The 12,007-nt window shown below is 38.0% G+C and overlaps 1 protein-coding gene across 3 annotated transcripts in view; it reads right to left on the bottom strand.

Moving 5' to 3' along the window:
* Positions 1–12,007, bottom strand: part of CNTNAP4 (contactin associated protein family member 4) — a 238,152-nt gene that overhangs the window by 176,735 nt on the left and 49,410 nt on the right. Inside the window, exon 1 of one of the 3 annotated variants that reach the window (XM_032853932.1) lies at positions 4,667–4,672. The exons of the other annotated variants lie outside the window; for them this stretch is intronic. The gene's annotated coding sequence lies outside the window, so the exon portion shown is untranslated. Of the gene's footprint in view, positions 1–4,666; positions 4,673–12,007 lie in introns of those variants that run through there. 3 annotated transcript variants of the gene reach the window in all.

A 12,007-nucleotide genomic window follows, 5' to 3' on the forward strand; every position in this document is an offset into this window, starting at 1 on the left:
CTGGTCTCTTTACCCAACCCAGTGCAATTATTCTTTTGAGTTTTTTAAAAATTATATTTATTGTTGAAGTATAGTTGACATACAATATTACATTAGTTTCGGGCATAAACAACAGTGATTCAACAATTCTATACATTACTCAATGCCCATCACAATATAGTCATCATCCGTCACTATATGATGTTATTATGATGTTATTGGCCATATTCCCTATGCTGTAATTTTCATCTCTGTGATATTTTTTTTAAGATTTATTTATTTGAGAGAGAGCATGTATGAGTGCGTGCATGTGAAAGGGGGGAGGGGCAGAGGGAGAGAATCTTCAAGCAGACTGCTCCAATGCAGAGCACTGACGATCCATGAGATCATGACCCGAGGTGAAACCAAGAGTCCAACGTTTAACCGACTGAGTCACCTAGGTGCCCCACTCTCTGTGACTTACTTGTTTTGTATACTAGTGCAATTTTTCTTTGCAGGAGGTTAGCTGTGGGTTTCTTATTTGGAACAATGTGCTTTTCATTTTTCTGTCTCATGTATTATAGTCCCCCAGAAACCATTCCACAATCAGAGTCCAGGAGGGGAAGACAAAGAACAATGCTTAGAAGAGAAGGAGGGTCTGCCTGGAAGCTCAGCAGCGGGATTCTTCATGGTAGTGACATTCTGCAGAGACTACTGCACATCGCTCCATCTATTATACTAAAGAATGTCACAACTAACTTCAGGGAATCTGAATAGCAACAAGAAGTGTCATGGAGCCCCTCCAGCAAAAGGGAATGGCCTTTGACAAGAAAACAGTCAAGGAATGGACTGGCCACTAAAATTGGCACTGCATTCCAACAAACATGTAGGGTTAGGACCAACCCAACCACACTCAGCAGATAATTGCTGACCTGGGACACAAGGATCCAGCCAGTGATCTTGGGGTAATCACCAACACAACCACCAACATATGCCAGGGGAGCCTCTACCCAGCCGTGCCATGTATCATCTGAGTTCCTCATATGCCAGCTGCCATTTTTGAAAGTACTAGAAGAAAGATTAGGACATCGGAAAATCTGAGCATTTATCTGGCACAACCAGATGGCACAACCAAAGGAGGCTGCTTTACCCAGAAGATGCCAGAGGGGCATGAGGTGACCTGATATGTGGGCACATATGGGAAACAGTCTCTAAACTGAAAAACAAGTAGGATCTTCCCACCTTGAAACGAAACTCACAGGTGCTAAAGTGTAGACAAATGAAAACTATGTGGTGTTTTCATGTTATTCCTCAACTAACATAACCTACACACTCAGAGATTTGAAACTGGCTGAGAAAATCAGATCGACTAATATTTCAGACCTAAATGATTAATGTACCGTAGTACCTTCATGAGTATTTTATGTGCCTAATCTCCCCAAAGTCACTGATTAAGTATTTCATACAAATTACGATTTTGTAAACCTGTATGTGGATTGTGAAGAACAATCCTATTCGCAGGACTATATGGGTGGTCAACCAGAACTGATGCTTCTATCTGAATAAAAATATATTCGGCCCATGTGTGGTAGATTCTCTGCTCTAGATTCAGCACTGGACAGCAGAATTGCTCCCCAGTCATTGAGTATCATAATGGGAACTGGCACCAACTAGACAGAGAAGCAAAAACAAATTATACATATATATAGTGTGTGTTCATACATTTATAATATATATAATGTGTTTATATATACAAACACAGACACAGACACACACACACACACACACACACACACACTGCTTTTAATAGGTATAATGTTCTACAATAGCATGGGGGAGTGGGATACAAATAGAATTTAGTATCTGAAGCCAGCAAGTACAATATTTCCCCCATGCACACATTCAATTCTAGAAATGGTTTCCAGTTGCAGACACTTTTGCTACATAGACAAATGAATTGCTTCCTCTAACATCCAAGCACCCTAGCCAGCTCCATCTGGCTCCTGGCCTATGTACAAATAGAGGCGCACACAAGAGTTATGTTTTCATGAAAAATACAGAGAAAAAAATATGCTATTATGAGTTTTATGTGAAAAATGTGATATATTACCATTAATTTTGCCAGTGATTGACATACATTTGGATTTTTTAAATTATGCTCTCACATGTGTTTTAAATTATCTCTTTACCTCTTTGTGTAGAACAAATCAAGTTTCAACAGATTTAATTTGGGGATATTGTGTTAAACTAGGGAAGAATACAAACAGATGTGTTAACAAACCATTGCTGGCAATTTTTCCAATCAAGCACTTTCACATAGCAATCTGATTTTAACCTATGGCTATGAACTTGCTACTTTGTCATCGAATCTCCTAAACTGAGGGGTAAATAACTTCTAAAACTATCTGCCACTAATTATTCTGTATTAGAAAGAGCAGGCACATAGTACCTTGGCTTCACCAAGATAAAAATCCCCTCGGCCTGAGGGAGCAGGATCAAGTCTGTCAGGATGCGAAAGGTACAGAAGTGCGGGCAGAGGAGGAAAAAGCACATCGTTTTTCTCTGTTTATCTCCATCTTATTTCTATTTGTAATGCATAATGGAAAGTTCTAAATTGTCCCTTTTGATAAAAAGAAAGTCTCACAAAGCAACCTCATTTCCACTCAAACCAGGGAGGCCTTTCATAAGATTGTCAGGCCACCTATCATAGTTCATGGCTCCCAATGTATATTGATCCAATGAGTCATAATAAAGCAATGCTTCCAGCTGGGAATGAGAGTTAATACAAACATTTTCTGGATCAGAAAAGACGGACAAAAAAAAAAAAAATAGGTCATGCTTCTGCCTAGCCAATTTCAAATTGCTTCTGGCGATACTGTGAATCTCATCCACACCCCTGCGTTTTCCACACACTCTGTTACTACCAAGGAGAATGGCAGCAACTGAAAAACAGCTCCCTAGCAGAGCAGTTCAATGCTCGTGATGACAGCTACCATAATTGCAAAATGCAAATCCTTTTGACAAGCACAATGGAAAATCAATTACCAGCATGGATTATTATACTGAAATTGTCACTGCTCTTTTTATTTTCTTCTCTGAAAATAAAAAAAATTAATAAAGATCCATTTGGAACATACCTTCAGAGTTCAGAATCTTGCATCTTTGTTTTAAAATTATCACAAAAGAAATTTTTTTCATTTTTAGTAAAAATGAATAGGAATGAATGAATACATACATATATACATAAATACAAATACATAAATAAAGGGCAGAAGGAAACTTTTGGAAGTGCTGAATATGTTTAACCCCTTGATTATGGTGATGGTTTCATGGATGTATTTTTTTAAATTTTTTTATTTGACTACAATTGACCCACAACGTTCTATTAGTTTCAGTGGAACATAGTCATTCAGCGTCTCCATATGTTCTGCTGTGATCACCACAGTGTAGCTACTTCTGTCCCCATACAATGCTATTACTGTACCACTGACTATATTCCCTATGTTGTACCTTTCATTCCTCTGACTTATTCATTCCACAACTGGAAGCCCGTACCTCCCACACCCCTTCACCCATTTTGCCCATCTGTCCACCCCTTCCCTCTGGTAACCATCAGTTTGTTCTCTGTATTTACAGGTCTGATTCTTCTTTTTGTTTTTTATTCATTTGCTTAGTTTTTTAGATTCTACACATGAGTGAAATCATGGTATTTGTCTTTCTCAGCCTGACGTACTTCACTTAGCATAATACCTGGTAGGTCCATCCATGTTGTCACAAATGACAAGATCTTATCCTTTTTTATGGCTGCACAAAATTTTATTGTCCACAGTGGCTGCACCAATTTACAGTCCCACCACTAGTGCCCAAGGGTTCCTTTTTCTCCACATCCTCACTAACACTTGTTATTTCTTGTCTTTTTTAGTTTAATCATTCTCACAGGTGTCAGGTGATATCTCCCTGTAATTGATTTGCATTTCCCTGATGATTACTGACATTTGAGCGTCTTCTCACGTGTCTGTTGGCCATCAGTATGTCTTCTTTGGAAACATGTCTATTCAGGTCCTCTGCCCAGTTGTTAATCAGATTGTTTTGGGTTTTTGTTGTTTTTATTTATTTATTTATTTATTTTTGGTGCTGAGCTATATTAATTCTTTGTATATTTTGTATATTAACTCCTTAATAGATATATCATTGGCAAATATCTTCTCCCATTCAGTACGCTGCCTTTCTGTCTTATCAATGGTTTCTTTTGCTGTGAGAAAGTTTTCATTTTGATGTAGTCCCAATAGTTTATTTTTGCTTTTGTTCCCCTGGCTTCAGGAGATATATATAGAAAATATTTTTAAAGCTGATGTCAAAGAAATTACTGTCTGTGCTCTGTTCTAGGGTTTTTACAGCATGAGGTCTCACATTTAGATCTTTAATTTTGAGTTTATTTCAGCATACGTTGTTAGAAAGTGGTCCAGTTTCATTCTTTCACATGCAGCAGTCCAGTTCTCCCAGTACCATTTAATGAGGAGACTATCTTTTTCCCCCATTGTCTATTCTTATCTCCTTTGTCATAGATTAATTGGCCATATAATTGTGAGTTCATTTCTGGGCTCTCTATTCTATTCTACTGATCTCTGTGTCTATTTTGTGTACCAGTACCATACTGCTTTGATCACCACATCTTTGTTGCCTATCTTTAAACCTGGAATTGTGATACCTCCAGCTCTTCCCTTGTTTCTCAGAATTGTTTTGGCTGTTCAGGGTCTTTTGTGGCTCCACACAAATTGTAGTGTCATTTGTTCTCATCTGGTGAAAAATGCTGCTGGCATTTTGACAGCGACTGTGCCGAATCAGTAGATTGTTCTGGGTAGTATGGATTTTGGGTGTATTTTTACCTCCAAATGCATCAGGTTGTAAACAATAAATATGTACAGGTTTTTGTATATCAATCATACCTCAAAGTGGCTTTTAAAAATTAGCAAGTTGTAATTTTAGGAAATATGAATGTAATATTTCCAGAGTCAGCTTGGCCCAACAGTCAATCATAAATGTCAACAACTTTATATTTCTATTTAAAGGCACTGATTCTCAGTAATCAAAAAACCACCAACAAACGAAAGTCCAGCACCAAGTGGCTTCACAGGTGAATTATACCAAACCTTTTAAAGAAGAGTTAATACCTATTCTACTCAAACTATTCTCAAAAATAGAAGAAGGAGGAAAACCTCCACATTCGTTCCATGAAGCCAGCATTATCCTGTTATCAAAACCAAATAATGACATTACCAAAACAAAACAAAACAAAAACTATAAGCCAATGTCTCTGATAAACACAGATGCAAAAGTCCTCAACAAAATATTAGCAAATCAAATCCAACAACACATTTTTAAAAATCATTCACCATGATCAAGTAGGATTTATTCCTGGGATACGAGGGTGGTTCAATATTCACAATTTTTTAAATGATTTCATTTATTTATTTGTCAGAGAGAGAGAGAGAGTACAAGCAGGCAGAGTGGCAGGCAGAGGCAGAGGGAAAAGCAGGCTCCCTGCCAAGCCAGAAGCCCAACGCAGGACTCAATCCCATCGGGCTTGATCCCTGGGATCATGATCCCTATGATCATGACCTGAGCCAAAGGCAGCTGCTTAACTGACTGAGCCACCCAGGCATCTCCAATATACATAAATTAATCAATGTGATATAGCACATCAATAAGAAAAAGGGTAAAAATCATATGATCACTTCAATAGATGGAGAAAAACCATTTGACAAATTACACCAATTCATTATTAAAAAAAAAAAAAAAACCCTCCACAAAGTAGATTTAGAGAAAACATACTTCAACATAATAAATAGTGAAAAACCCACAGCAAACATCATACTGAGTAGGCAAAAACTGAGAACTTTCCCCCTACGGTCAGGAACAAGACAAGGATGTCCACTCTCACCACTTTTATTCAATACAGTACTGGAAGTCCTAGCCATAGCAATTAGACAATGAAAAGAAATAAAAGGCATCCAAATTGGAGGAAGAAGTAAAATGTTTACTATTTGCAGATGACATGATACTATATACAGAAAACCCAGAAAACTCCATCAAAAAACACTAGAACTTATAAATGAATTCAGTAAAGTTGTAGGATACAAAATCAATGTGTAGAAACATGTCGCATTTATGTACACTAACGATGAAGAATCACAAAGAGAAATTAAGAAAACAACCCCATTTACAGTTGCACCAAAAACAATAGGGTAACCAGTAATAAACCTAACCAAAGAGCTGAAAGACCTGTACTCTGAAAACTATAAAATATTGATGAAAGAGATTAAGGGTGACACAAAGAAACAGAGATATTCCATGTTCATGAATTAAAAGAAAAATACTGTTAAAATGCCTACATTACCCAAGGCAATCTACACATTTAATGCAATCCCGAAAGAAATATCAACAGCATGGGACACCTGGGGTGACTCAGGTTGTTAAGCTTCCGACTCTTGATTTTGGCTCAACTCATGATTTCAGGGTTGTGAGACTGAGCCCTACATAGGGCTTCACACGGGGCATGGAGCTTGCTTAAGATTCTCTCTCCTCCCCTTCTGCCCTTCCCCCTACCACTTGTGTGTACTCTTTAAAAAAGGCAAGAAAAAAAAGAGAGAAAGGCCAGAGGTACCGCAATTCCAGACTTAAGTTATATTACAAAGTTGTAGTGGTTAAAACAGTATGGTACTGGTACAAATAGAGACACAGAGCTCAATAGAACAGAATAGAAAACCCAGAAATGAACTCACAACTAAAAGGTCAGTTATTCTTTGACAAAGGAGGAAAGAATACCAAATAGGAAAAAGTCTCTTCCAAGAAATGCGTTGGGAAAACTAGACAGCAACATGCGAAAGAATGGAACTGGATCACTTTCTTACAGCAGATGCAAAAATAAACTCAAAATGAATTAAAGAACAAATATGAGACCTGAAGCCATAAAAACCCTAGAAGAGAGTGCAGGCAGTAATTACTCTGACATGAGCCATAACATTTTTCTAGATATGTCTCCTGGGGTAAGGGAAATAAAAGCAAAAATAAGCTACTAGGACTACATCAAAATAAAAAGCTTCTGCATAGCATAGAAAATAATCAACAAAACTGAAAGGCAACTTACTAAATGGGAGACAGTAACTACAAACGATGCATCTGATAAAAGGTTAGTACCCAAAATATATAAAGAACTTATAAGACTCAACACCCAAAAAATGAATAATCCAACTAAAAATGGGCAGAAGAAAAAAACAGACACTTCTGCAAAAAAGACATCCAGATGGCCAAAGGACACATGGAAAGATGCTCAACATCACTCATCGTTGGAAAATGCAAATCAAAATTACAATGAAATATCACCTCACACCTGTCAAAATGGCCTAAAATTAAAAAGACAAGAAATAACAGGGGTTGGCGAAGATGTGGAGAAAAAGGAACCCTTTCTCGATGTTGGTAGGAATGCAAACTGGTGCAGCCACTGTGGAAAAAGTATGGAGTTCCCTCAAAAAGTTAAAAATAGAACTACCCTACGATCCAGTAATGTGCGCTACTGAGTATTGACCCCCAAAATACAAAAACACTGATTCAAAGAGATACATGCACCCCTAAGTTTATAGCAGCATCATTTATAATAGCCAATTTATGGAAACAGCCCAAGTATCCATCATGCAACGAATGGATAAATAAGAGATGGTATATATATGCAATGGGATACAATTCAGCCATTAAAATGGATGAAATCTTGCCATTTGCAGCATCATGGATGGAGCTGGAGAGTGTAATGCTAAGTAAATAAATCAGCCAGAGAAAGACAAGTACCATATGATTTCACTCACATGTGGAATTTAAGAAACAAAACAAATGAGTGCATGAAAAAGAGAGAGTAAGACAAACCAAGAAACAGATTCAACTATAGAGAACAAACTGATGGTTACCAGAGGGGCAGGGGCTGGAGGAAAGGGTGAAACTGGTGATGGGGATTAAGGAGGGCAGTTGTGATGAGCACTAGATGACAAATGGAACTGTTGAATCACTATATGGTACATCTGAAGCTAATATAACACTGTGTATTAACTATACTAGAACTAATAAAAATAAAGATACAGATCTTTCCAGTACAGATGCATAGTTGAGTAGAAGGATACTGTGTCATGTTATGCACTCATTGTACAATTTTTAAGTCTATCATTTTTAACAAAATTATATGCAAGCCTGGATACAAACTTCCTAGCATTTTATGTTCCTTTACATAAAAACAGGAGGGACAATACAAAGGGATGGGTATCACGTGGAACTCCTAGATGACCCACAAGTAGAGTTTTAATAAGAAATTCATGATTTGCATAATTCTTGAGAGATGATGCTTTCAAAAAAAGAACAAAAGCTTTTTGCTTTTGCTATGCTGACATCCTGGATCTTTAGAATAAAAGATTTGTCTAGGTCAATAAATGAGCTGAGAAAAAACCATCAGGAAATGTCTCTAGATCAGAAGTCATGACCAAATCACTTAGAGAAAACCCTTCCTTCTTGAGCTCATTTCCTCTCCTCAGCCCCTTTGGCCAGCCTTTTTTTATATCCTTCATAGAGCTCCCTTTCTCTACTTCTGTTTAAAAAGCTAATACAATTCTCTTCTCCTCTTTTACTTTTCATTCTCCGTGGACTGCACTTCTCGTGCCTGTGGCTGCAATGATTAGCTTTTTGTTTTTGGATGATGACGCCTAAATTGTTATTTTGAGCTCCGACTTTCCTTTGAAATCTGTATCCCAAATCCTGAATGTTTCCTATACATCTATTCATGGATACCCTATAGATATCTCAAGCTCAACATTCCAAAACTGGATGCCTTACCTCCTGTCAGAACCAGATGGTCACATCATTTCAATCTTTGTTCAGACTGAAATCTTAAAATCACTTCTAATTATTCCCTTTCAATAATAGAAGCAGAAGCCTCTAATATGTAGAAATTGCCAGATCTGGTCATTGTTACCTCCAAAGTGATTTTCACTATAGCCTTTGCTTTTCATGATCCCTACCTTGGTTTGAGCCCTTCACTTTTTGTACTTATTTGTTAGTTGCTAGGGATATAAACTTGAACTGAGTAAGTGAAAGAATGAAAAGACATGAAAGCACGTGAGTGATCTTAGTGAGTAGTGATATGTGATCTGTGGGTACCCCTTTAGATATCAAATGCTGGAAGAGCAAAGAGAAGCTTATAAAGTCAAGGGTGATGGCTTGGGAAACTTTCTAGATGGTGATGCTGACAGTAAACTCATCAGTGGAAGGGAAATTTGGAAGACATAAAATGGAAGACACAGGAATCCTGAGGCAGCTTGAAAGATACAGGGACTGATTCACTTTCGAACAGAGGGACAGCTCTTCCAGGATGGTGACAACGAAGGAAGCAAGGCCAGTGGGATTTGGCTACGTTTATGGGCTTTGGAGAGGAGGACAGGAAATTGTGTTCCTGCCTGATGTCCTACCCTTCTGGAAATCTTCAATATGTGCCTCTTAAAGAACCAATCTATTTTTGTCATTGTTCCCAGAGTTGCTTTAGTAAAAGGAAGATGAATAATTTTTCTGGTAACAAAAGGAATCCTTTTAGGCAGGGCATTTAACACAACTTCAGTTTGGCACTGGAGGCACTGGAGCCTCAGAAAACTATTTTTCTATGAAGTCTATTCTCATCCTTCACAATTTCACTTGAATGATGTGTATTCCTGTGCCCCTCACTCAGCCAGGACTTTCCCTCCTCCACCTCTCAGCGGCATCTCAAATAGCGCCTCTCCCACAGGCTGGCTTGTTACTTACAAGGACTTGGTAACAAGAAAGAATAGAGTTTATTTACATTTGTTAAATTAATAACTAAGAATCAAAACTCCGTATTAGAATATCACTGTCATACTTAAATCCAACCTTGTAAAAACTTTTGTGAGCTGGTCAGACATAAAAGTGAGGCTTGCCATTAGCTGCACTGTTACCATCTGAATACGGCCGAATTCAGAGTAAAAGAACTAAATTAGACACTGAGATGACTCCGGAAGGCCAAAGGTCTGTAAGAATTCTGCTTTCTTCTAACGAAGGAAAATGATGGGACTTTTTTTAATGAGGAAAGTTGACATTTCAAAGTATCTTAAACTCTCTTCTTGCCATTTCTTTTATAAAAAATAGTTCTGATTAATTCTCATCAATCTTTTTTTTTGGAGAATCTGAAATGTTTCTTGAATTCCAATGAATAAATGAATATTTGGTGAATACTGATTTAATAAAGTGTCTTAACTAAATATCTAACATTTAAGTTACTGTGGTTTATGTGTAGATTACAAAGCGGTTAGATCTCATGTTTTTGAACAATCTAAACACTATTAAAATTTCCTGATACAGGCAGAAAGAAAATGTCAAAAACTTGAATCCAGGAGGGGCTATGAAACTTAGGACATTTCTAATTCTTAATAAAAACTATGAAGGGGTACCTGGGTCGCTCAGTTGGTTGAGCATCTGACTCCTAATTTCAGCTCAGGTCATGATCTCAGGGTTGTGAGATCAAGCCCTGAGTTGATTTCCCCGCTCAGCACAGAGTCTGCTTGAAATTCTCTCTCTCTCTCTCTCTCTCTCTTCCTCTGCTCCTCTCCCCACTCACACACATTGCACTTTCTCTCTCTAAAATGAAATAAAGAAAGAAAGAGAAGAAAGAGAAAATCTTTAGAAAACTATGAAAGCATAAGGAAATAGAAGAATATGAAATACTACCTTCTTTAAAATCTCTAAATGCCATCCCTCATAACAAAGAATATAGAATTTATCTCCCTAATCACACCGACTGGCTATGGTTTTCACTACTAGACCACACATAAACTTTTCAGAGAAGGCTACTACATACAAGGAATTGTCAATATTGCTCTAATCACCACCACTAATACCCACAATTAGTGAACCAAATGCGATCATTGTATCTACTAGCGCATACGTAGTCAAAAGGAATGTCAGGAATGACTTTGGATCACTAGTTATAAATAGAAGCTGCCCATGTGCTTCCCTGTCCTGACTCATTTGGTTCTCACAACAAGTCTATGAGAGGGAAACTACTATTTTTCTAGTTTAGACATGAAGAGAACGAGGCAAAGGGAGGGAGTATTCCCTTGTGAAAGGTCACAGAGCTAAAATCAGACAAAGCCCTGAACACTGTTGACCCCGGAGCCTGTCTTCATCACAGATGATATGGCTTCCATCTTTAGGAAGTCTGCTTCTTATGAAACAGGAAGTTGACACATGAGCAGGTGATGTGTATTATATGCGGAACTGAAAGAGGATATACACTACAGAAGTTTAGGATCTGGAGAGGGTTGCTGGCTGAGTGATTAGCGAGAGAGACACATGCCTTTTAGGTTCTAGGGTAGGATTTTGAAAGGTTGAAATGAAGGGTTGGAGCCTTCCAAGCAGAGGAATGATACGAGGGCAGACAGATGCAAGGCACATTTTTCAGCATGGCAGTAACTGGACTGAAGGGAGAGAGAGGGCATGGAGAGGGCAGTGGTCATTAAGGCAGGAAAAGAAAGAGGAGCCAGACTGTAGGAAGTCTTTCATTCAAAGCTAGGAAAACAACTGCCAAGCTTGCAGCATCTGAGGACCACTTAGTGCGTGTTTTGTGTTGGGCGCACGGAGGGATCACCAACTTTAGATAAATTAACATCGAAAAAGACAATCTACAATTTTAAATGTATAGAATAAGTAAGATTTAGGATCACTAATAAGATGCATGCTTTGCATGCATTGTTCTACAAGAAGACATTTTTTGCGATCTTTTACCAAGCTATACTCAGCTTAATGATGGATAGCTTGATCTGTCTGGGCCACTGACACAGCCAGCAGCTCTAACTTCTCACTCCTGATAGTTACTCCATAAAATATTTTAACTCCTCTTCTTAGGTCACTGAGAAAAACAGGAAATTTTGTGGCTCTGTCAGAGATTTCTGAGTATTTGGATAAAAGACAGACCTTAAATGGAGGGCTGTTCTCCTTTAAGCATAAA

The sequence above is a fragment of the Lontra canadensis genome, unplaced genomic scaffold (genome assembly GCF_010015895.1).
Source record: "Lontra canadensis isolate GAN:19392208 unplaced genomic scaffold, GSC_riverotter_1.0 scaffold8, whole genome shotgun sequence".
Classification (NCBI taxonomy): Eukaryota; Metazoa; Chordata; class Mammalia; order Carnivora; family Mustelidae; genus Lontra; species Lontra canadensis.